This window comes from Xenopus laevis, chromosome 9_10L (assembly GCF_017654675.1).
Source record: "Xenopus laevis strain J_2021 chromosome 9_10L, Xenopus_laevis_v10.1, whole genome shotgun sequence".
NCBI lineage: Eukaryota > Metazoa > Chordata > Amphibia > Anura > Pipidae > Xenopus > Xenopus laevis.
The window spans coordinates 71,248,108-71,273,754 of record NC_054387.1 but is presented as its reverse complement, the minus strand read 5'-3'; the positions used below and the strand labels follow the sequence as shown (position 1 = coordinate 71,273,754).

The following is a 25,647-nucleotide window of genomic DNA, read 5'->3' as shown; positions in this document are numbered from 1 at the left end:
CTACATGCGCCTGTGTGAGTACAGCCCCATTTGAAAAAATGAAATTAGTCTATTCCTGCACTCCCCTGCGGCTGAACGCCGAAAAACGGAACGCAAGGGAGCGCAGGTAAAAACGCTCATGAGTAAGAGCCCTAAAGGAGAATTCAACCTGTGGGGGAAAAAAACCCTACCCCCAACCCAGGTAGACCCCCACCCTCCTCCCCACAGGCTAACTACCCCCCCAGGGGAAATGCCCCATTCTCAACCCACAGCAGCAGCGTTGCACGCATCCATCTTCTGCGTCCTCTAAGCTGACTGAGAGATCGGCAACTTCAGTGTAATTCTGCGCATGCACAGTTGTCGCATATCGGCAAACTGCGCCAACTGAGCATGTGCAGAAATGCCAATCTCACAGTCAGCTTACAGAGGATGCAGAATATGGATGCGTGCAACTTCACTGGAAGAATCTGCGGCGAGGGGTAAGTATGGACTATGATGCATTTCCCGGGGGGGGGAATACGGGTTTTTTCCCCCCCACAGGTTGAATTCTCCTTTAAGGGAAGGATGAGGTGAGCAGATATTCTAGCAGTAGAACCTAAGGCTTCATGAACGACCTTGTAAGTTGAAAAGAGACACCGGTATTCACATTACACACAAGGCCCCAGGGGGTTTTATTGTTAACAGGTGAACTGCTGTGTATACCAGAACAAAAAAAGATAGACACCAGAAATTAAATTCTTTTTTTACATCCATCATAATATTACCTTAAAAAGCTACTAATAACTTTACCATAAAGTATTTATAGGATGCTTTTTACTCTGATGCCCCATGTTCCTGTATGAAGGGGCTGCCATATTTGTGCAGCAGGAGTCCTTTAGCATTAGAAACTAACCGACAGGCTGAGATGAGACAGTCTGGTTGGCAAAACTGTGATCAACATGACATATACCGTATATACTAGAGTATAAGCCGAGTTTTTCAGCATCCAAAATGTGCTGAAAAAGTCTACCTCGGCTTATAATCGGGTCAGCGGGCAGTAGCGGAGATTGCAGTCACTTTTAATTATTCTTATACCAACAGTTCGCTTGGGGATAGACCAATATCACACAGCGCCCTCTGTTGGTTATATGAAAGAACAGTGCACCCTCTGTTGGTTATATGAAAGAATAACAGACTGCAATATCACACAGCGCCATCTGTTGGTTATATCAAAGAATAACAGTGACTGCAATATCACACAGCACCCTCTGTTGGTTATATGAAAGAATAACAGTGACTGCAATATCACACAGCACCCTCTGTTGGTTATATGAAAGAATAACAGTGACTGCAATATCACAGCGCCATCTGTTGGTTATATGAAAGAATAACCGTGCGCCCTCTGTTGGTTACATGAAAGAATAACTGACTGCAATATCACACAGCGCCCTCTGTTGGTTATACGAAAGATTAACAGTGATGGCAATATCACACAGTGCCCTCTGTTGGTTATACGAAAGATTAACAGTGATGGCAATATCACACAGCACCCTCTGCACATGGTAGTGGGACAGTGGGACAATGCACACAGTAATCCGTTTGGCAATTCTCTGTCACCAAAGCAGTTCGGTTGAACGCTGGGGGGGGTCGCTTTGGCGGAATGTGCGCTGCTGGGAGACAGGGCTGTAGTTGTGTCTAGGCTTATACTCGAGTCAATAAGTTTTCGTAGGTAACATTAGGTACCTCGGCTTATACGCGAGTATATACGGTAGGTAACTTTTAATGTACATTCATATTTTAAAAAGTAGTTTTTTTAGTGTCAGTATTTTAAGGACTTTTTAGTCTCCTTGACTATTAGCTGCAGTTTTAGACCAAATGGCACGAAGTGCGTATGTTTTAAATAATTTTGACTGTAAAGACTGAATGCATGGATTATCATAGTACAGCACCCCAAAAAACAGATGGGATCCAGGTCAAACCGCTACATGGCAAAACACAAAATTAACGATCAGTTGCGAACAGTCATAGAATACCACATTCTACAGTCAGCATCTACCAGTGCATGGGCCTGCCCAATGGCCTATCCAACATTACACATGGACTGCATTGATATGGTGCACTCCGAATAAGCTGCATAGATGTCCATTATGATCTAATCAAAGGCCCTGCGGCCAAAATGATCAAATCAGTACAATTTGGCCCAGAATTTGTGGCCAAATCAGGCAAAGATTCCCTCATTTGGCGAACTCGCACAAACTCGTGGATCTTATGGAGCATGGACAGCTTTAGTTTCATGGTGGACTATCCCTTTAAAGGAGTAGTAACACCAAAAAACGAATTTTATAAAAGTAACAGAAGTATAATGAACTGTTGCGCTGCACTGGTACAACTGGTGTGCTTGCTTCAGAAACTCTACAATAATATAAAAAAGCTGCTGTGTAGCCATTGGGGCAGCCATTCATAGGATAGACAGCAGATATGTTATAAAGAATCCATTGTATACTGCAGAGCTTCTTGGTTATCTTCTGTATATAGTGTGCCTTTTCTCCTTTATTGGCTTTGAATGGCTGACCATGTGGTTACACAGCAGGTTGTTTATATAAACTACACATTATATTTCCATTACTTTGAAACAATTAAATTTTTTTGTGTTACTGTTCCTTTAAGACTTAAATTTATGATGAACACGTATAGTAAGTTCGTTTATCTGTACAATGTGAATGGTATGTTTATATGCTGTCTGAGTGAGAACCATGCTTAGGTCCATAAGCAATTATTCAAGAACAAAAAATGCACTTCGACTAACTTCAGGCATTTATTTGTGCAAATTAACCAAAACCATTACAGAATTGTGTTAAATAAATTTATTTGTAACATACCACATGGCAGTGTCTCATCTCCGTCTCCATACCTCATGCAAGCCACACCCTCCTGACGCGTTTAGCACCATTGGGTGCTTCATCAGAGGAGGTTAGTAAGGTTAGTTTACCTGATAGTCAAGATCACGTCTTCTCAAGCTTTCTCTGTGGTAAGTGTCACTGATTCCACCTAATCGGTCCACTCTCTGGGTCCGAGTAGTTATGGGGGACAAGGAGGAGGGTTGTACAGTTATCCTACGAGGCAGTCTTGATGGCTTTGGTTCCATTTTTTTAACCTGCAAAGTACAAATGTGAAATATTTTCATTTCCCTAGACCACCACATTTATACTGCTTGTAAGACATTACTATTAGAACATACATGCCTCCTAATAACACACCCAGCTATCATTGACCTGACTAGACACTGTGCTAGGATTTCAGCCACACTATACAGTAAAATAGCTATAAGGTTAAGAGACTCCTTTGTGTTCCGAAGATCTTTAAAAACCGCAATTTTTCCTGTTCATTTTGATGAATATTTGAAGACGAACAATTTCTATTCAAATGCCGCTCTGTATGGACACACACAGCTTACCAGTAGCACAAACGAGTCTGACAATTCTTAAGTAGGCTTTCCCCTCGGTTAAAATAAAAAAGGGGCAATTTATGATATTCAAAGCATTTTCTATTCATATCTTCATACAAGGGAGTGCTGACATAACCATCAGACATTGATCAGAGAAATTCTGTTTGGGCAATGGGCATGGAAAAGTCACTTGCATTTAGCACAATGACACCACTTTTTGTGTGGCTACAAAATGCCATACATTACCTTGCGATAGGGAATACGCCTCCACTTAACTTGAGTAATTGTTTTATTGCCCTTCAAAGAAGCAGCAACACTAAGGGTCAGTCCACACGAGTAGATTCGGGGAGATTAGTCGACCCAGCAACAAATCGCCTCTTCTTCGGGGCGACAGTCTCCCCGAACTGCCTTCCCCCGAACGCTAAAATGAAAATAGTCTGCGGCAATGCACATGTGGTGCTTCGTTTTCCGAAGTTGCCTCTTGAGGAAACTTCGCTGCAACTTCGGACAACAAAGCGCCGCGTGCGCATTACTGCAGGAGATTTTCATTTTAGCCAACGGAGGGCAGGGAGAAAGCAGTTTAGGGAGATTGTCGCCTCGAAGTAGAGACAATAAGTCGCTGGAGCAACTAATCTTCCTGAATCTGCTCTTGTGGACTGACCCCCGAGATTTTTTTTTTAACACAGATTGCATGTGTTCACCCAGCACCTATATGTAATCTTTGTCATCTTTTATTTCATTCTAGAGTTCAGTAGAGCATTTGAAACCTGTTTATCTCCTTTTTGTGCTCTAAAAGCATTGTAATATACACACCACTTCATCGGTTATATGCTTTGTGAACATACACCCTACAGCCTTCTTCGGGGCGACAGTCTCCCCGAACTGCCTTCCCCCGAACGCTAAAATGAAAATAGTCTGCGGCAATGCACATGTGGTGCTTCGTTTTCCGAATTTGCCTCGAGGAAACTTCGCTGCAACTTCTGACAACAAAGCGCCGCGTGCGCATTACTGCAGGAGATTTCCATTTTAGCCAAAGGAGGGCAGGGAGAAAGCAGTTTAGGGAGATTGTCGCCTCGAAGTAGAGACAATAAGTCGCTGGAGCAACTAATCTTCCTGAATCTGCTCTTGTGGACTGACCCCGAGATTTTTTTTTAACACAGATTGCATGTGTTCACCCAGCACCTATATGTAATCTTTGTCATCTTTTATTTCATTCTAGAGTTCAGTAGAGCATTTGAAACCTGTTTATCTCCTTTTTGTGCTCTAAAAGCATTGTAATATACACACCACTTCATCGGTTATATGCTTTGTGAACATACACCCTACAGCCTTATTTCAACATACATAGCTGCCCCCTGGCTCTAAAAGTTTCAGTGAATTATATTTAATGCTTATATTTTAGACATAACTTTTAGTCCTAAATGGCTTTAGGCTTAAAGGTGTTTTGACAGACCCCACCCAACATTTAAGAACAGAAGTGGTTAAAATGCCTCCCTGTAACCACTTTAAATAAAGCTTAATGCACCCTACTGATCCCTAACCGGACCATTTCCGATATATTATAGATCTATCCCAAACCGGAGAGGGAGGAGATACAGCATGGACGTCACCAAAGCGAATGGGGCTGCAGTAGAGAAAAACAGACCTCTTAAAGGAGAAGGAAAGCCACAGAAGCAGTTTGCCAATAGATAAGCCAGAATAGTGCAAGTTATAACACTATTTATTCTACAGAATGCTTTACCATACCGGAGTAAATAGCTCTAAAAGCACTCTGTGTTTAGGATAGCAGCTGCCATATTAGCTTAGTATGACCACTTCCTGTCCGAGTCTTTCCCTGCTCACTCTTAGCTCTGGGCTTAGATTACAGCGGGGGGGGGGGGAGCAAACCCATCTCTTAATAAAACAGTTCAAGATGCTTAAAGAAACCCACACGGGTTATAATATAGTCCAATCGTGGAACTTTCAGTTAAGCCATGTTTCCTGTATTTGAAGGTACAATCATAAGCTGATGCATGTAGCAGCTTGAATTTCGTAAAACTGCAAATATTTGAAAATGTAGCTCCTGTAGCATTTAAGAACTTGCTGACACACATATCCATGCTCTGCAAGTCATGGCTGTAAAAGAAACAGATGAACAACAGATGGAAAAAAAAACAAAGCTCAGAATTTGGATAAATAGGTGTATAGTGCTTTCAGTTGTTCTTCCCATTATATACAGTTAGGACCATAAATATTTGGACAGAAACTTTTTTTTTAACTTTGATTCTGTACATTACGACAATGAATTTTAAATGAAACAACTCAGATGCAGTTGAAAACTGCAGACTTTCAGCTTTAATTCAGTGGGTGGAACAAAAAAAGTAATTCGAGAAAATTAAAAAACTGAAATTAAAATGTTAATTTCGAATACTTGGTTGAAAACCCTTTGCTGGCAATAACAGACTTGGACATCAGCAGATTCTGGGTTTCCTCCTTTTTAATGCTCTGCCAGGCTATTACTGCAGTGGCTTTCAGTTGCCGTTTGTCTGTGGGCCTTTCTGTCCAAAGTTTAATCTTCAACATGTGAAATGCATGCTCAATTGCAATAAAAAAATATAAATAAAAATGATTTTATGGGTCCCCAAGAAGTGAGGGGCAAGCGTGGATCGAGTAGAGGTAAGCAAACACATGCAGGCAATTATAGAAGTTATATAAAGCTCAGCACTTCTAAAACAGTCAGCGATATGGATGTCATAATTTAAGTTTAAAATGACAGCAACAACTATTTACTGGCAGGATCGCAGCTCCAGAGTGTCCTGGAAATGCAATAGACCCAAAGGAAATCCAAAGGTTCAGGAAATGCAACAACACGTACGTGCGTTTAAAAATGTTATATTTTTTGGGGAGGTGGCTCTCTCCTTAAATGCTCTCCCAACCCCCACCTAATGGTATCTTTGGAAGAGATCATGCTAAATAAAGAGAAAAGCAAGTATGGTCTGTCTCCCCCCCCCAAAGGTAACACTTTTTTTCACTTAGGATAGGACCAACGCATGGACACCGTCTTGACAGGGCACGTCAGCTTATGCATGCTTTGTACAAACTTTGTAACTTAAAGTGTCTTTAAGAAAGTTACTGTTCAGTTGTGCAAGAATATTTTTTCAGGGGGTTATTTGCGTTTGTAACCTGCATACGGTATGTGGACTAGAAATGGATATTTAAAATTTATTTAATAAAGAGTGGCTAAAACGTTCTGCTTAGTTGCCTAGGGTTGTGATTTAAGGGCCGTCTCAAATCGTGCTCTTTATCAATATTGCACCAAATCTTTAATGACTCGTTTTTCCCAGTGTCTTCATCAGGACGGGTGAGATATTGTATAGGTATTGAAAAACAATAAGAGCAGATAGATGCAACCCTCTCGGCTTAGTTAAAAGGAGAATACCACACGATGAGCATGCAACTGCTTTTATTACATATGATTATTATATGATTAGACCTTACTGTACATTTAAAGCTAGCTATTAATGAACAAAAACATAAGGATGTGGCCTAAAATCAAGGCCAGCAATAGCTCAACAAACTGAATTTTCTTGTAATTAAATACTTGCCTACAAACAGGAGTATCTGGTTCATACGTGAAAGCAAATCGCTTTCCAAAGGGGCCGAGTCATTGCAAGATCCCTTTACAGCAGTGTACAATCAAGTAAAAGGCTGCAGCGTTCTTTTCCCTTTATTATTCAGTCATTACTGTTGACATACAGTCTCTTTACTACCCTATTCATAATGCATTTTAGGCTATTCAAGAGTAATTCACTATGATGTAAAAGCGGATTTGGAAGAAAAAAAAAAAAAATTTACATTTAGAATCTACACTTTTCTTATTAGAAGTGCAGTTGTTTAGCAGGCTGGTGCATCTATTCTTTGCTCTCAGCAGTAACATATGAAGAGTCTAATCTACTCATAGCTTGACCTTTGGGGGTGCAGAAAAAAAAAATTACTATGCAGCTTTATGTCGGCTATTATGCGTGTTTTCATACAAGTCAGGCATGGAGACACAATTTAGCTTTGCCTAGTTCAAGGCATGCTCAAAGTCTTTGCTGCCTCTTAAAAAGTTTACCCACATTATGAGGCAGTCAGGGTCCTAAACCCCCCCCCCCCCACACACACACACACCCTGAAAAGACACTTTTGGAGATTTGTCCAGTTCTTGTTGCATTATGCATGAATCAATCACAAGCTCAAGATGAAAGGTAGACCAAAAAAAACATAAAAGTACATTTTTATGCAAATTAATCTTTTATGGGGAGAAAAAGGGATAGAGAGTTTAATATGGAAAGACACATACGCTCCATTCAGTAAGTGAGCATACTTGGGTACATTCTAAATAAGTCCACCATTCCACACAAGGCCTGAAATAGCTAAAGGTGAAAGCTGATCCAGAGAGCTAAAAATCACACCGGAATCCAACTTGACCACCTGAAGATTGAGTACTTGTGTTTCCATATACTGTAGTGACAGACAAGTCCGTAATAATTAGATATTGCCTTTGATTTTTACTCAGGCTGAAGGCAAACTTTACCTGACACATTACTGCTGCAGCAGGAGCGACAAGCAGATTCATTGTGAAGTGTTGGATATTTCCCATGACAAGAGGAAAGTAGAAAAGGTGCTGCAGGAGTAACAGTTGTTGCCAACCCGAAATCCACCACCACTATTTGATTGTTACTGGACTGCAAAATAAGCATCCCGAGTTACTACGTCTACAACACAATAGCCCAAATAGAGACTGGGTTTAGAGAAACAAATAGTTACAGTAAAACTCCGGTTTCCTGAAATGTTTTTTGCTGTCCCATACAGGCAAGCTGAATATTACTCCCCTGATTTTTCGTTTTCTGGGAATTTACCACTTTTCACACTGCCTCCTGGGAAGCATAAATCAGGGTTCTCTGTAATAAATTTGGCCTAAAATAGAAGTTGTGTTGTTGGACACTCTTGGAAACTATGCAAGTATGACTTTATATTTGGTCTTAATATGATCAAAGGTCTAGAAAAAACGTTGACCGTAGAGCCTAATCCCAAAATAGTCTCAGGGTTAAGGGCTATTCCACACGGGGAGATAGCGACGCGTTTGCGGTTGCGGCGACAAAGCGCCGCGACCGGCGCAGGCGACAGTTTTGTATGGGCGCCTATGTAAAAACGCCTGTGCTAACCACACGAGGCGATGCGCTTTTCAACAGTCGCCTGAAAATGCCTCGCCAGGCTTTTTCAGGCGACTGTTGAAAAGCGCATCGCCTCGTGTGGTTAGCACAGGCGTTTTTACATAGGCGCCCATACAAAACTGTCGCCTGCGCCGGTCGCGGCGCTTTGTCGCCGCGACCGCAAACGCGTCGCTATCTCCCCGTGTGGACTAGCCCTAAAGGATGCAAAGCACAGAGTAGTTGTTCATGGGGATTAAAAATAGGTGGGCACCTTTTCAGTGCTATGGTAATTTGAGGAGTTTCCTTAACATAAACGTAGATATGTCAATTGACTCCTGATCAAACTGAAATTGGATTGGTGTAGGAAACAGACCTTAGATTTTAAATCTCCACTGGGGCCGATGCAAAGCATAATCTATGTAAAAATGTTGACACCATTTAACGTAATGAAATGTTCTAATCTGTTTTGTTAGATTAATTATTACATACACTCAATGTAGACAATGTCAGCACAAACAAATGCCACCTAAACATACAAAGTATATGCTGTTCTTTGCCTCAGCTGTTCCATTCTTTGTTCTGTTATACTACAATGGTTTGGATGGCTTAAAAGCAAACAATGGAAACTCCAAGTCTTTCATACATTGAGCTATTTACCTTCCCAGACTAATGTGTTTTTAAAGGTAGACAAAAGTGCACTATTCATCATTGCGCATTATCGGCCCACAAGCATACAATAGTCACCATGCAAATGGACAGCATGGAGATCATATTTTGTGTGTGTCTGTGATGGGTTTACTATGGGTGCTCCAGTTGTTGCCTATGAAAGAAGTTGACAGACGAATAAGATTTGTACTAGTGCGACAAGGACAAAGTAGCAGCCAAATCAAGGAGGTGGAGCGAAAAAAAGCAGAGTGTGGCCAATATTTTTTTACTTCCTTGTTTTGTGAAGAAAAATTGCATGATTTTAAGAATTCAAATTGGCTAGGCAAAGGATTTGGCCGAATCCTGGTTAAAAAGACCAAATCATGGCTGATTACCGGACCCTGGAATCTGTGCATCGCTAGTTTATGATTTATCATCTCTGCCCCTTCCGATTGTCTCTGCTTTCATTCTGGCCAAAGAAATAAAAATAGACCTTGTCTTGACAGGTATATTACATCTACACTCAGGATCAGAGCAACTGTCAAGACACACGGCACAGACAATTTCTCGGATTATACTACAATCTGTTACATTTTCAGCACTAATGCAGAACCAGCAAAACCAATGAACTTTAAACATATGAAGTCCAAACCACATATAAAACATCACACTAGAAACTGCCATGCCCTTCCTGTTTATTCAAGGCTACACCCACAAGTTGTGATTGGCTGTTAATACCAAAATACGGAGAGTGTACGAGATTCCAGCCCTATTTGTACAAGCTCATTTTAAATTACTGTTTTATACTGTAGGAAGACACATCTTACTATAATGAAACAGGCCCACCCACGACATCAAGGGAACTGGTTTTTGGGTCTAGCTCTACTAAGTTAAGATTAAAGTTCTAACAGGACATAAAATGATCCCTCTAAAATTACCCATTCATGCCAAGCTGCACAATAGGCTTTAAGCTGCAAAGTAGTTGGTAATGAAAAGTTTTATATCAAGTCTCTACTATCAAGGTTCTATATCAAACATTTAAATCTTAAAATGTTAAATGCCAGAATTTATGGCACTTAAGGGGTTAAGGGCAGAGAAACGCACTGCGATTCGGGGAGATGGCAACAAATCTCATCTTCGGGACGACTAATCTCCCGGAACTGCCTCCCCACCGGCTACAATGTAAATCGCTGGTCGGATGGCACTGAGCGATTAGTTTTCCTAAGTCGCCTCATGCGGAAATTTCGGGCGACTTCAGAAAACGGAGCACTCAAGAGTGGCATCACGCCGGCGATTTACATTCTAGCCGGCGGGAAGGCAGGGGATGCAGCTTCGGGAGATTAGTCGCCCCGAAGGAGATTTGTCACCAGGCGACATCTCCCCGAATCGCATCTCTGCCCTAAAACAAACCCATCAATTATAGTAAGAAAGCTAGCATGATTACTGAAGGAGAGAAGAAAACCAAAAAAAAGCTTCTTACAATATAACTGGAAACAATATCCCCAGCACCCTGTGTTTTATTTGAAAGGAGGTAATAGTTCTTAACAGCTCGAGAGAAAACAGGCAAAGGAGGAATGTACAAGAGCAGACCTACAGAAAGCATTTAAAAAATGGATAGGTACAGAAAACCTATTAAGCAAAGAGGTCATAAGAAAAGCACATTCTTGTAACACATTACCCTGTATAAAGTCCTGCTCCAGATAGTGTTCCAAGTCCATGAGAGCAAAAGGGTTGACTGGATTCTAAGGAATGGGGCGGCGAGTTAAATATAAACAGCTTCCAGCATGAGCAAGCGCACAGCTCACTTGAGATCAGGGCAGGGAGTTCTCATTCGCTTGACATCCGATCCCTTTCATGCCAGAACAGCTCACAGCCAGCAAACAAACCTGACAGCACAGACACCGCCAATGACAAAATTGAAGTCCTAAACTATTCACCCCAATGTTTTTTCTTATGTCTTCGACTGTGGCAGCCAGGTTATTGCATACAAATACAGGCTGGTAAAGAGGGCCCTGCTTGTTACATCTTACAATCTAAAACTATAAAAGGGTTTTAGGGTAAACAATAAAACAGAGATGAGAAATCGCCTATACAAGCCTTCACCCATCAGCATTAATTGTAAGCAAAGAGCGCGAGGGTCACACAAACGACTGTGCTAGAGTTATGTGTGGGGAAAAGCCTGCACCGCACCCTGTTGAAGGACCTGCATCTTCCATCTCTGTACACTACTTCTCCACTTACAGAGGCATGCACACATTTATTCAGTCTGACCCATATCCACAGTGGTTGCCAAAATCTGGACCTGTCCTGTGGGTTTCAGGTTAATTCATGCATCCCTAGTTTACTGCAATATTTCTAAGTGGTGTTGACTTTGTGCCAAGTTGCAGGGCCAAAACTAGGGTGCCTATGGAGCAATGATTGGGGGATGGGGCACTAGAAAACCTCTTCTGCCTACCCTTGTTTGGATTTCTGCAGTGGGAACGAACAAATTCACACACTTAACCCTCTCTCTCTCTCATTTTATGGAAAAACAAATTATACATGGACTGGTTACATTTTTATTTCAAAGCACTGACACAATCACTTTAATGTGACATTGGGAGAAATCCCCTCAGAAAAATATAAATTACAATGCCCAGTTCTGTTACATTGAATTGTTGTTTTTGAATGCCGCATTGAGTTTGATTAGATAGATGACATTTATACACCTCAGTTTTTAGATAATGCCACATGGTTTGGTTGGGCACTTAGACTTCCACTTTTTTGGTCCTTGAGTCATCCTGTTATTTTGGCCTTGAGTTTAGGGTTATTGCCCAGCTGAAAGTTATTCAACACAAGTTTTTTCAGCAAACAATTTTTTGCAGCAATTCCCTGTATTTTGATCCATCCATGATTCATTCTTATTTAAATGTGGATGACAAGTAGTCCACAACACAAGAGTCACCATTATACGTAATATGATCTGTGCCACACTTTAATTTTAACTTTGGGAAGAGATCTCAGCCTCATCGGACAAATCCTTTTCTCCTATCGCAACTGGGTCACACTCTTGCTTCATGGCAAAATCTAGACACGCTTCACCTTGGCTCTGTTTGAGTAATGGCTCCCCTTGTGCCACCCTTGCATACAGGCCAGTGTTATGTAGAGCTCTTGATATGGTTGACTGGTGCACCTGTACGCCAGTCTCAGCTACTGAACTCTGTAGCTCCTTTAATGTAATTGTTGGCCTCTCTGTGGCTTCTCGCATAATTCTCCTCCTTGTTTGTGCAGAGAGTTTTGAGGGTCGACCTTTTCTGGGCAGAGTCTGGGTGGTCTGATATTTCTTCCACTTTCTGATAATCGAACCAACAGTACCCAGTGGGACATCCAAAGTCTTGGATATTATTTTGTACCCTTTTCCAAATGTATGCATGTCTATTATTTTATCTCTGACTTCTTTGGCATGCTCTGTAATCTTCATTTTCTCAGCTCTCCTTCAGATTCTCAACCTGAACACTGATCCCTTAAAGGACCAGTAACACCAAAAATGAAAATTAACATTTATTTCTATCTTGCACATGTAAAATTCTTCTTTGATGTAGAAGTCCTGGTTTAATTGCAGCATGTTTATCAGCTTGGCTTTGTTCAGCCATCTTTTATCTGTTTAAACAGAAACCCACCTGGCCCATTGTATTGTGGCATTACACATACTATGTTTCGTATTATTTGAACAATATTTATATACCTTTAAGAATGGTCAGTTTGTCAATCAGGCAGGTTTCGAAAATTTTATATACCAATGCAATCATGCTGGTCAGTGCATGGTCCATCAGCATTTGAGGAACTAAAGAGGAAGGATATGCAGACTAAAGCTGCCATACTTAAGCTGCCAGCTCGCAGTTTATTTTGCAGCGTCGGGGGCTCACAAGTGGGCCTGCCCAATTCACACTTGCACACAATTGGGCCAGAAAGAAATTGGGCAGGACTGAACATGTCAGAAAAGGAGTGCATACTTCTGCAAACAGGTCTCCATAGCCAATAGATGAGTAGATTATTAGCACTAATTGGAGCAGCCCAATTTAACCCAGCTTGTGGATAAGGTGAGTTTGTTAGTGATTTTGGAGCTACAATGCCCAGGATCACAGTTTGTATCATTGCCCTTTCTGAACAGGATGTGTTACCAGTAAATTAAAATGCCCTAAAAGCAGTGTTACTGACCCTTTAACTGTGAGGCAGGTTTGAAATCACCATCAAGGCAAAGGGCCACATTGTCATGTGGGTGCTCAAAATAGGTAAAAATATGCCCATCTGGCAACTCTGCCAATGCAGCAGAAGTTTAAAGCCAGCTTAAGAGCTTCCACAAGACAAAGAATACATAATTGCACAAACAGCATATTTGAGTTATTCAGAAAGAAAGCGCCACATGGAGAAAAGGGTGTTTCAGTGCTTTAAAATATTAATCACAAAGTACATCACCATGGGTTTATACAGCTTTGTTATCATGAAGTACAAGGCCCTCATTAAAAAGAAAAGGGGAAGACAGTCAGAATAGAAGAAATATTAAATGGTTCTGTCATAATTCCGAGATTTTTGGATAATAGATTCCATATTATACTAAATAGTTAACATACAATATATGGGACAGCAGGGCAAATATACTGGGTGCCAGATTGGTCATGGCAATATAACTCTTTGCATGGTAGCGCAACACCACCAGATCAACCCATGCCTAGCCACACAGAATTCCCAAGACTTTCACAGAACCCAAAAATGTATAATCAAGGTCATCTATTCACAAACTTTTCTCAGGCAGGCTAGGTAAAAACATAGCCCATTTAGTTTCAGTTTAAAAATCCAAATTAAATGGGGGGGGAGGTAACTAATAAAGCAAGAAGCTGTTACCCCATCTAGGAGGGGTGCATATAGCAATAAAGTCGTACAGAACACAGTATGTATATTTTGTGTGGGTAGGGTTGCCACCTGGCCGGTATTTTACCGGCCTGGCCGGTAAAAATGAGGATTGTTCCCAACGTTATTAATAAGGAAAAAAAGATATATATAGGAAGAAAGCTATTTTTTTTTTTTTTAGGGATGCACTGAATCCACTATTTGGGATTCGTCCGAAACTGAACCGAATCTGCATATGCAAATTAGGGCCAGGAAAAGAAATTAGAAAAAAAAAATCTTTTGTGACTAAACGTCACGTGATTTCCCTAGCCGCCCCTAATTGACATATACAAATTAGGGTTCGGATTCTGTTCAGCCAGGCACAAGGATTCGGCCGAATCCTGCTGAAAAAGGCAGAATCCTGGCCGAATCCCGAAACGAATGCAGGATTCGGTGCATCCCTAAATTTTTTCCAGAAAAGGTGGCAACCCTATATGTGTGCACAATCCTGAGTTATATTCGGTGGTCATAACTTGGTCAGTTTGGTTGGTGTGCCCAAGCCTTTGCCTTCCAGTGAAAGCTTCTGCACTCCTTTAAAAGCTTTGACTGTCCCTGTTCTTCTCCAGGAGTTTTACATTACAGCACATAAAATGGCACTAAAAGTGCTACAGCTCCTATAGTTTAGCAGCTGCAGGGAGTTGGACATCCCTGATTTATATAATGAGAATATGTAACAACTGTTATCCAATCTAACATGATCTGACCTACATACCCCTCAAGGACCCCTTTATATTTTGGACCCTTTGCTAATGCCCTTTCTGCCCTGTCGTAAAATCAGCCTCGAATAATTTCGTGCTCGCACCCTGGAATGGAAGTGGCCTAACCTGTAACACACACGGTCTGTAAGGCAACAGGCTGCAGAATGCAGTGCAGATGATTAATAATAGGCTAAACCACTGCTAAACTTATAGCTAGCGAGAAGCGAACAGGTAAGTATGCGAGTATACAGAGACACAGTATATAGCATGTCTCACCTTCAATGAGCCGTCTCCGCCCGGCCTTCTCCCCACAGATGAAATAGAAATAAAAATAATATCTTCAGAAAAAGATGGCGTCCTCTCTTATTGTCTACGGCCCTCACGCGTAAGCCACGTGATCGCTGCACGCGCAAGCTCTTCCCCAGCTGTTCGTAACCGTGGTTTATGTGGGCGGAAGAACTTCACGCCGCCATGACTCTTATGGTAATGGAAACAAATTATGATGTTAAAAGTCAGCGACAGCAACAGAAGACATTTTTGTTGTGGGCGGAACAAATAAATAGTTGATTTTGCCCAGCTTCTGACCTCTGGTCTTTTTACGAGGTGCATTTATGCCATATCTGCAAACTGTCTTTCATTTCCAATACCAACTTTTTTCAGTCACCTTATTTTTGCCCACCGCGCACCCAGTACTTACAGTAACGGCCTAACAACAATTGAAAGGCCTAAACCCTCCCAAAATCACCTCACAGACACCAATAGTCAATTATGTTGGGTGCGCAATTAGGGGGTTAATTCTAAATTTTGAAGTGTGGTATGGTAAGTTTGTACCACAGTAGACCCAAGTCATAGGTTGTCACAAAAAAATTAATGATAGCAACTATGAAGTTCCTGGTTTTGACTTCTGAAAATCCTTGAGCCTACACATGACCACAAATTAAAACTGACCAGATGCACAAAGAATTCCAGTGAACTTATGGTGAGACTTTTTTTGTGCTTTTGCCATTTTGTATCCTATCACTATTTAAAAGGAGTGCGTAAAGGGAGTGTTCTCTTTTAAATTAACTTGTATGATCAGGACTGCCATCAGAAATCGCAGGGCCCCATACAGCACAATTTCTTGGGCCCCCTGGGCTGCGCCCACCGCAAGCCGCACCTACAGGTCCGCCCTCCCCACCCCACAGGTCCGCCCCCACCACACAATAAAAAAACAAAAAAATATTGGTGGCTAGGGTTCCCTCATGTTAATAAAAAATAAAAAGATATTGGTGGTCAGCGCCCCCCATAAAAAAAACATTTGTGGCCAGGGCCCCCCCATTAAAAAATATTGGTGGCTAGGACCCCACATGAGAAAAATAAAATTGGTGGCCAGGGCCCTCCCCCCCCACACACACATTATAAGAAAATTGGTGGCCAGGGCCCTCCCCCCACACACACACATTATAAGAAAATTGGTGGCCAGGGCCCCTTAAACGTCCATGCCTTCCCGAAGTCAGCAGCTCTCAGAAAGATAATTAAGTAAGTGTGGTGTGGCCGGGCCCCCCTTACCCTCGGGCCAACTACAACTCTCCCCCCTGTCCCCCCCCCCTGATGGCTGCCCTGAGTATGATGTAGGGAGTGATATTCTGAGACAATTTGCAATTTATTGTAATTTGAATAGGTGAGGGCCTGAAGAGAAAGATCAGTAATAAATAGTAGTGATTATCAATAAATGTTTATCCTTATAGAGGATTTGTTTTTTTTAGATGGGATCAGTGGACCGCATTTGAAAGCCGGAAACAGCCAGAAGAAGGCAAGTAATTGAGAAACTATAAAAAAAAGAAGGTCAACTGAAAAGTATATTGAAAATACACTAAAAGTTAATGCAAAGGTGAATTACCCCTTTAAACCTCATTGTGTTGTTAGAGGCATACAAAGTATGTAAGTGTGGTACATATGCACACATCCCAATATTTAGGAAATAGAAAGATACAAAGATTTGTTGAGTGTAGCGTGGGGAAAAAAATTCTACCACGCCTGATTTTGTGACCCCCTAATTACCATGCACATTTTCTTTGGCAGGTTATGAAAGTTTGAACACATTTCTGTGGATTTTATGTGTTATTACAGTTTTGCTAATGAAGGTGAGAAGGTGAATTGCCCTTTAAACTGCACGTCACAGTTTTCCCAAGAGACCTGCTTATCTTAAATTGTTACAAAACTATTTAAGTGCACCTGGCACATATTCTCGGCTCACTGCCAAAAGCCAATTAAGTTAGAAACTTTGTATCTTTTTCTGGCTGTTCAGTGCAGGAGGTCAAAGAGAAAGTCGGGACATTTCAGTAACAATCTGGGACTGCGGGTTGAGCTGTCAAAATTGGAAATGTCCCGCACAAAACGGGACAGTTAGGAGGTATGCATATGTCCCTGTTTTATAGCAGTTTTCTTATGATGCAAAAGTCCTATGATATATTTTGTCTGGAAATTTTCAGAAATGCAGTTATGTGCAATGTGTGGGGTTGTTCAATCTCCCCTTTTAAAGACACAGAACCAGTGCACTCTGCAGCATTTATCTAATTATCCATTCATATGAGGATGAGGTTTTAGCATTTATTCAGTTTAAGGGTCAGGGCACACGCTCAGATTTGAGGAGATTAGTCGCCCGGCGACAAATTTCCTCTTCTTCAAGGCGACTAATCTCCCGAACAGCCTCCCGCCTGCTAAAATGTAAATCCCGGCGGGATGGCACTCAGAGCGCTTCGTTTTCCGAAGTTGCCTTACAAGGAAACTTCGTGCGACTTCGGAAAAGGAAGCGTCCGAGTGGAGGCAGTTCGCGGAGATTAGTCGCCCCAAAGAAGAGGAGATTTGTCACCGGGCGACTAATCTCCCCGAAGCTGAGAGTGTGCCCTGACCCTAAAAGATATATGCCCATCTAGATGTGTTTTAATAAAACTATGTATTGTAAGTAGGTTTTAAATTATTTTATAAACGATTTGATGTTGCTATATCATTAAATGATGATGTTGATGATGATGATGAAGTTAACTGAATGAGAGCAGGCAAGTGCTTAAACGGACTTGATTAGTGCTGGGGAAACTGCTCTTAATGCTTAAAGGAGAAGGAAACCCCCTGGGCGCAAAACCCCTCCCCCCTCCCCTGTGTTGCCCCCCCTCCCTCCTCCCCCCTGGCCTACCTGTCCCCCTGGGCAAATGCCCCTAACTTGTTACTCACCCCTCTGCACAGGTCCTGTCCACGGAGTTCACAGTCGCCATCTTCTCCCACGCGCGTCTTCTTCCTGCTTTGACCGGCGTCTTCTGGCGCATGCGCAGTAGGAACAGTTACCGGTACGGATCTGCGCAGAGGGGTGAGTAACAAGTCAGGGGCAGCCCAGGGGGACAGGTAGGCCAGGGGGGAGGAGGGAGGGGGGGGCAACACAGGGGAGGGGGGGAGGCATTTTGCGCCCAGGAGAAGGGTTTCCTTCTCCTTTAATGACCTGTATAAATCTGGTTCTATGTTTATTGTTCCTACATTTGGGGCCATATTTATCAAGAGTCGAATTTCCAATTGAAAAAACGTTGAAATTCGAATTCAAAAAGACCAACCAAAATCAGGTTGAAGGTTTTTTTTTGGTTGAATAGGTCCATTTCGATCGAATAGGTCCATATTAGGCCGAATTCGAATTGTACGAATCAAAGGAATATCACATTTGATCAAATTAGATTCAAAGTTTTTCCCCCAAAAAAAGTAGATTTTTCAAAGTCCACCAATTGACTCCAAGGAGGTACCCCATAGGCCAAAACAGCAATTCAGCAGGTTTTAGATGGCGAATGGTCGAAGTCGAATTTTTAAAGAGACCGTTCATGATAAATTTCGATATTCAAATTTTCTACTATTCCCTAGTCAAAGTAGAAAAAAAATAGCTCGAAATTCGATTTATTTTTTTTCAATTGAAAATTCACCTCGTCCTTTGATAAATCTGCCCCATGGAATTGGAAGAAGCATTAAGACCAGTTTCCCAGCACTAAACAAGTCTGTCCTTTATCCCCATATTTGATTGCAGTTTAATATACTATAATAAAATTTAGAAAAATTAAACAATAATCTCTGTATGTAGGATAAGAGCAAGATGGCTGACATAGCCCTGGGAATCAGCATTCTCACTGGTGAATTCTCTTGCATCTGTAATTATGGTTTTGGTCAGTAGAATTCTCATAGGTGAATTGGTTTTCATGTGTAATTATGTTTTTTCTCATTTTCTATATGAAACTAGGAGGCGTGGTGGGACATCTTTATGGTTGGCTTTAGTGTCATTTTAACAGCTGTAACTTAACCAGGAAAATAATTGCAGGGGAAGATAGATGGAGTTACTGAAAGGTGTGTAATATTAGAGGGTGCATCTGTACAGACTGAAAATCTGTATATTGTACATATTCTCCTGTGGGTGAAAAAAACACTACCTCCTGGGAAATCATTTTCATTCAGAGGGTCAGCAGCAAACAATGGCTTTTTAGGTGGTGTAAAGTAAGATTAATTTTAAGATAGCATCACATTTGTGAAGTCTACCCCTGGGGACAATAACACATTTGAGTATTTAATCTAGTACTCCAGTTAGTTCTGCAGGTAGCAGTGCTGCTCCTGTGGCTGCCACGTTTCTGCTGTAGGGCTGATTCAACATTCCTTTTATTTGTCACATATGCAGTTATACGAGTACAAATGTAGTGAAATGTGCCCTGATCATTCCTAGACTGTGTAGTTTGTAGATAAAAATGTTAAAGAAATTTAAATTGTCTTCCTAAAAACCCTTTGCAATAAAATAAGTAAAAGAAAAAAAAATAAGCAATCATAAAAAATAAAATACAAATTATAGAAAATAAGTGTAGGAAATCAGAAACGAAAATAGTAGTGCATTTTGCTTATAATATAAAAACCTTGTAAAAAAAAAAAAAAAAGAATTTGCCATAAAATAAATATAAGCAACAATAAACAATAATTATAGTGAATTGAGCCTATAATGTAAACCTTGTAAAAAAAAAAATGACACAAAACATCAAATAAAGCTGATTATTTTTTGAGAGCTTTATTTGTCCTCTAGAAAAAGAGAAACATTTGATTGCTTTGTTGCATTTTAAAGACACATGAATAAAAGATTTGGCACAGATCACTTCTTTGTCCTTCTGCAAGCAAAACAAGCACATCTCTAAAGAGGCAGAACAGATTATCATGGCTATGGATTTTATACATGGCCGATTTGCAGCCAGTTTTGTGTAAAACTGCTAAACTGGAAGACCAGCGTTGCTCATGTAGCAGCAACTTATTAATACTACCCTTGGTATTGGATAAGTCGATGTCTTGCCCAATTAGTTTATTTTTTTCTGCTCAAAATGAAACTATCAGCATGCAAATGTAATAACATGCAGCATGTGCAACAGGTCTGGTAATTCACATCAACAAATTTTGATACCTGCTTTCAAGCGCAAGAGCGGTAAATTACAACCTGCTGATTTGTCGCTATGGATTACAAGACGTGTGGCAAATTTTGCACCTCTTTTTTTTGTTGTTTGTTAAATGTGTGTTATGGAATTCTTAGGCTGGTGGGAGTGATTCCTTGTATTCAGTGTATTCATATTACTTGATGTGCTATAGATCACAAAGAATTAACAAGCACATTGTAAATGTGTTTAATCCCTTGTATGTATTTTAGGGCAGAGCACCATGCGCCAAATTTCTCCTATCATATAAACCAAGTCACTGATATGTTTCTTGTTTTGTTATTTCCGGAAAATTCTTGTATAACCTGTTTCAGATGATTTGATGTTAACTGTCTTAGTCATTCTCCAAAACCTGTAACAACAAGCCAACGCAAACACCAAGATAACACACTGCTAGTTCCTCCTGTGTAACATGTACACCATGCAAACGTGCTTGGCCTTTTAATAAAGCTGATGTCACGTATGGACATTGACTTCACCCAGATCATTTCCACTGTACCAGTTTGTTTGTTTTTAGACCCCTGATGAGGTTACCCAAAATTCAGTGCCTGAAATATTTCCTCTTATTTTTCTCACTGTGAGTATATATAAACTAGCTCTGTGGTGGCCAGTGTCTTTCATAGTGAGCAAGATTTTTAATGAAGTTTTTGATCAGCAGAATTCTTATTGGTGAATCTAAATTTACGTTTTTATGGCAACTTCTGTAGAAAGTAGGCGCGCTGCGGGATGACGTTATGATTGGGTTTACATCTCCTTTATAGAGACGTGATGAAGCAGCAGCAGGTACTACTGTGAATGGAAAGAAAGGCGTCAGTTCAAACAGAAGAGCCAATACAATAAGTGAGTCTGCCTCACAGCCGCTGAAAGAGATCCTGGAAAGGCAGAAATCTGTCCCTATCAGCCTGTAACTGCTAATGATCTAATATCTGGAGTAGGGACTGCATTGGCTTACATATCTTGTGGGAACTCTTTGGACAAATTCATAGATGCCACAAGATAGTGATAGCTCCCAATGGTGCCTCTTTCCACTGCATAGTCCAGAATTGTGCAGCCTGAAATCTGGAGACATGGCCTAAATTCATTCCTCAGTACGAATTTTTGTGCACCTGGAAACTGTTTAGCGACCACTCCGACTCCACTCCGAGTGCAAATTTTAACGTTTGCAATAATGCACAGTGTATGTAAAGTTGTTACGTTTGCAGCAAAAGATTACACCACCAACAAGCACATCTGAAAAGTGCCCAATGCACAATTGAAATTCACATTTCAATAAAAGTCTAATGAAAAGATTACACTACAAACTGCTTTTGTTCTTATTTTTGTAAACTTGTAATAACTTTGCAAATTTTATTACATTCACCCCTAAGAATGTTAGAAAGCTCTGAGCTCAGATTACAGCAGGGAAGAAGGAGGGAAGGGGAGAGAGGAGCAAACTGAGCATACTCAAGCCATGACCTGGAGGTTTCAGTTGAAAGAAGGAAGCAGGGTTGCCTTTATTGTGTTGGGAAAACAGGCAGGGGGTGTGCCGGGTGATGTCAGGGGGGCGTGCTGGTGATGTTGGGGGGTGGGCGGGTGACATCAGGGACGGGGCAGTGACCTGGGGGGGGCGGGTGACATAGGGAATCAGGACTGATGACATGGCAATCAGCGATTGGCTGATCGCCATGTCATACACCTAAATGTCCTGTCCTGATTTCCTAATTTGTACATGCAAACAGGCAGTTTTCACCCAGGCAGCCCTTCCAAAAACAGGGCTGTCTGGGTGAAATCCGGACAAGTGGCAACCCTAGAAGGAAGTCTGATACAGAATCCCATGTGTACACAACAGAAGGGAAAAAAATGCTTTGTTTCCTTTGACAGAGGACTCGGCAGCATTAATGAAGGTTTACTGGTGTATTTATATAGACTTTAATGTTAACCTTTCCTTCTCCTTTAAATGCACTAAACTATTATTAAGCATAAATAGGATATGTTTTGCCTTTAACATTACAACCCCCCCCCCATAGTCCCTCTTTTAGTATGGGCCCTGGATAAGCAGCCCCTCACCTAATACCACTATTTGGTTGATGCAGAGACAGGGGCTCATACAAAAGCAGAGCTTTCTGAACCAGTTTTGATGACTGGCCATCACATTCATAGGAGCAGCAGGAAGAAGCTGCTTTAGGATGTAAAGAGGGTGCACAGCCTGTTTCATGCAAGATAAATAGGGCAGAGCCTAGGTACAAACAGACAGGAGGGCAGTGAGTGGGAAATGGATGGGCCACGATTTCCTGCTCACTGCACCATATCTACAAGCTTATTCCCCAGCGGAGGAGGGAGGAGAAGAGAAGGACGAAAGAAGGAGCTGTTCAAAGCTTCTTTATTTTCCAAGAAAGAAAGCCGTCAGCAGTGGGTCTCATATTATTGTCTCTTACATGTAAAGCAGCGCTATTGCCCTCAGTACAGTACACAAGGGCAAAATAACTGAGAATATCCAAACCAGCAAGCCTTCTGCTCTTACTAGACCATAAAGCTAGCCATAGATGCAAAGATCCGATCGTTCGAATCCTCGAACGATCGGACTTCCGCCACAAAAGCCCGGGCCTAGGGCGGCATGCTGCCCAGCTGCATTGGGAACTCCGTGTTCCTGCGCTGTGCTCACACGGCAGGGGTGCGCGCGGACCACGTCACTAAGCCCACGAGGCCTCTGACGGCGGGCGATAGGACCGCAAGGACTCGGGCGCCACAGATGTAAATCTGGCCCTGCCCATCTCCCGACCTGCCACTAACCATTCAGATCAAATAAATTAGTAAAAGAACAGATCAGCCGATGTTCTGCCGCTGACAGCAATCATATGAAAGTTATATCCGACAAAGTTGGTGACAGTCTCCCACTGAAAATCGTACGATCGGCAATACATGCAGAGAAATTTTAGGCAGCCGAGAGAAATCTTTTAACCTGTCTGATCGACTAAATGACCAATCTCCGCGGGACGAAAAATGACGGGACTCTCCACACACGGTCCGTAAATAGTACGAATCCTCGATTCGTACAATCAGATCTTTTTGTCTATGGCCATCTTAACTCTCAGCCTCCCACGTTGCATTTCTGCAGAAACTTCAGCACTGCTTCAAACATTAAATTGTGGTTTTCGCCCAGGCCTTTGCACTGGCTTCGTAAATTAGCTCTGTGTACTTGTATATGTGCATGCAGCCTTATGTTAATACATAACATTATTTTTCTGATTCACTTCAGCCTGTGTAATTTATTAACATGTAAATAAAGCATATATAACACCTGACGACGTTGGATTTCATGAAGGCCACCTATACTAACTTGTTTCTTGCTGAGGGTCTGTGCACCTAATCCCAATATTATACTTTGTGAACTTCACTTATTGTTTGACCAGCACAATATCTCCTGCTTATTAACATGACCCCTGTAAAGCTCAAGAGCATGGGAAAAGGTCTCAGAGATCAACCACAGCAGAACCAGAGCAGCCAACTTCATTTCATATGATATTATATGGGTCTGCCCTAATATAGCGACCTACTGATAACAAGTTATGAAAGGAATTTACTTTTTCATCCCTATTTCCATCCTGGATTATGATATTGCCACTAAATATGCAAGATAAATACTGAACCAGGAACACCTCAATTCAATTAGTAAGTGAGGCTATCCCACTAATTAACATACCTCCCAACTGTCCCATTTCAGGGACGGTCCCTCTTTTGACAACTCAACCCACAGACCCAAGTTTGTATTGGAAAGTACCAATTTTCTCTGCACTGAACAGCTAAAAAAAGAAACAATGTTTCTAACTTAATAAGCTTTTGGCAGAGAGCCCAGAACAGCCACAAGGTTCAGATAAGATACTTTTGTAACAATTTTAAGATTAGCAAATAAGTAATTGTAACAATTTAGATAAAAATGTCTTTTGGGAGAAGTTAGACACACACAGCTTAAAGGGCGATTCACCTTCATTAGCAAAACAGTAATAACTGGGAAAAAAACACAATAACCTGCTAAATTGTGTAAAATAAACATGGTAATTAGGGGGCGTGGCCACAAAAATGAGCATGGTCAAAGAAAAAATTTGCCATACTATGGACGGCAATTTTTTTTGTCCCTCTTTTTGTTTCCAAAATGTTAGGAGGTATGAAATAAGCTTACCAACAAAGTTAGGGTTTGCCAAAAACACATTTGACAAAATATGGAGTTCATGGCGGGAGTAGGGCTTAGGAGGCTTTTTTTGTAAGAAGTCTTGATGTACTGTATAAAACAGTGCTTGATGATAGATGATATAACAACATTGTAGATCAGTGACACAAGTATTTTCTTTAAATGAATATAATTTATCTTTAAAAAGAAAAAAGAGAAGAGCTACTGTAATTGGGTTGGTTCTAGGCATAGGACCAGGTTTACTATTACTGTCACCCTAGCCTAATCTGTTGTGCCTTTCCCCATCATGACACAGATGGGTTGTAACATGAACCAAAACTCTGACTTTGTTTTATATGGTCAATATAAAAAAAAACTCAAATTCAAATGGGAAAAACTCGAATCAGTGAATTTGGGGTGAAAAGCCTGAACACGCGAATTTATTGGGTTTTCTCCAAAAAAAAAAACTGGAATTGCTCTAATTAATCGAGTTTTCAAGCGAAACCCACTGACAAAAACCCACACTTAATGAACTCTACAAACATCTTCAAACGGTTCAAGGGACCTCTGCAATTGACTTCTACATGACCTCTACATTACATGATCTCTACATGACAGTATTTTTGGAGTATTTTCGGATTTGAGCTATTTCCAGCTTCAGGGTATAATAAACCTCTAAAAATCTGTTTTGTTTTTTTAAAACACAATTCAAGTTTATTTTTTTTTAACCCGATATTCGAGTTTTGACAGAAAAATACCTTAGAAAATTCAAATTTTTCAGGTAAAAATCGACTCAGCCTTTGATAAATAACCCCTAACAGTCTCTAAAATTCCAAATTGGAAAACTAAAACTACAGTAGTGGTGAAAGTAGAGATAACACTAGGTGGTGCTAGAAACAACATTTTGTGGGACTTGTTCAGCACTCTCTATACTGAATAAATCCTGTATCAATTGTCACTGATACATGTTTCTTTAGCTAAAAGAGGACTTTAGATACATTGGGCCTGTCCTGTTCTGCATTGCACTGGACACTATCAACTTGGCACTTAATGGCACAAGACAAATGTGTATCTATGTGAGAATGAAAAGCTGTTACAGTCACTTTTTTTTTGTTACTTTTTTCAATGTTTTGGGGCAAGCCTGCTTTGTGTATGTTCTTCCCATGGATTATCACACCATTTATTCCCA

The 25,647-nt window shown here is 41.1% G+C and overlaps 2 long non-coding RNA genes across 4 annotated transcripts in view; one reads left to right on the top strand and one right to left on the bottom strand.

Annotated features, from left to right (window-relative positions):
* Positions 1–15,269, bottom strand: part of marchf7.L — a 30,040-nt gene extending 14,771 nt beyond the window's left edge. Inside the window, exons 1-2 of one of the 3 annotated variants that reach the window (XR_001933156.2) lie at positions 15,123–15,269; positions 2,948–3,112 (exon numbers count right to left, since the gene is read on the bottom strand). This is a non-coding gene — a long non-coding RNA (membrane associated ring-CH-type finger 7 L homeolog). Of the gene's footprint in view, positions 1–2,947; positions 3,113–10,900; positions 11,055–15,122 lie in introns of those variants that run through there. The other 2 variants (XR_001933154.2, XR_001933155.2) reach the window with 2 other exon arrangements.
* A 2,802-nt stretch (positions 15,270–18,071) lies between these two features.
* LOC121397918 lies at positions 18,072–21,603 on the top strand. Its single transcript, XR_005964038.1, has 3 exons — positions 18,072–18,189; positions 19,096–19,199; positions 21,076–21,603. It is a non-coding gene; the product is annotated as an uncharacterized LOC121397918 (long non-coding RNA).
* Positions 21,604–25,647: the final 4,044 nt, after the last annotated feature.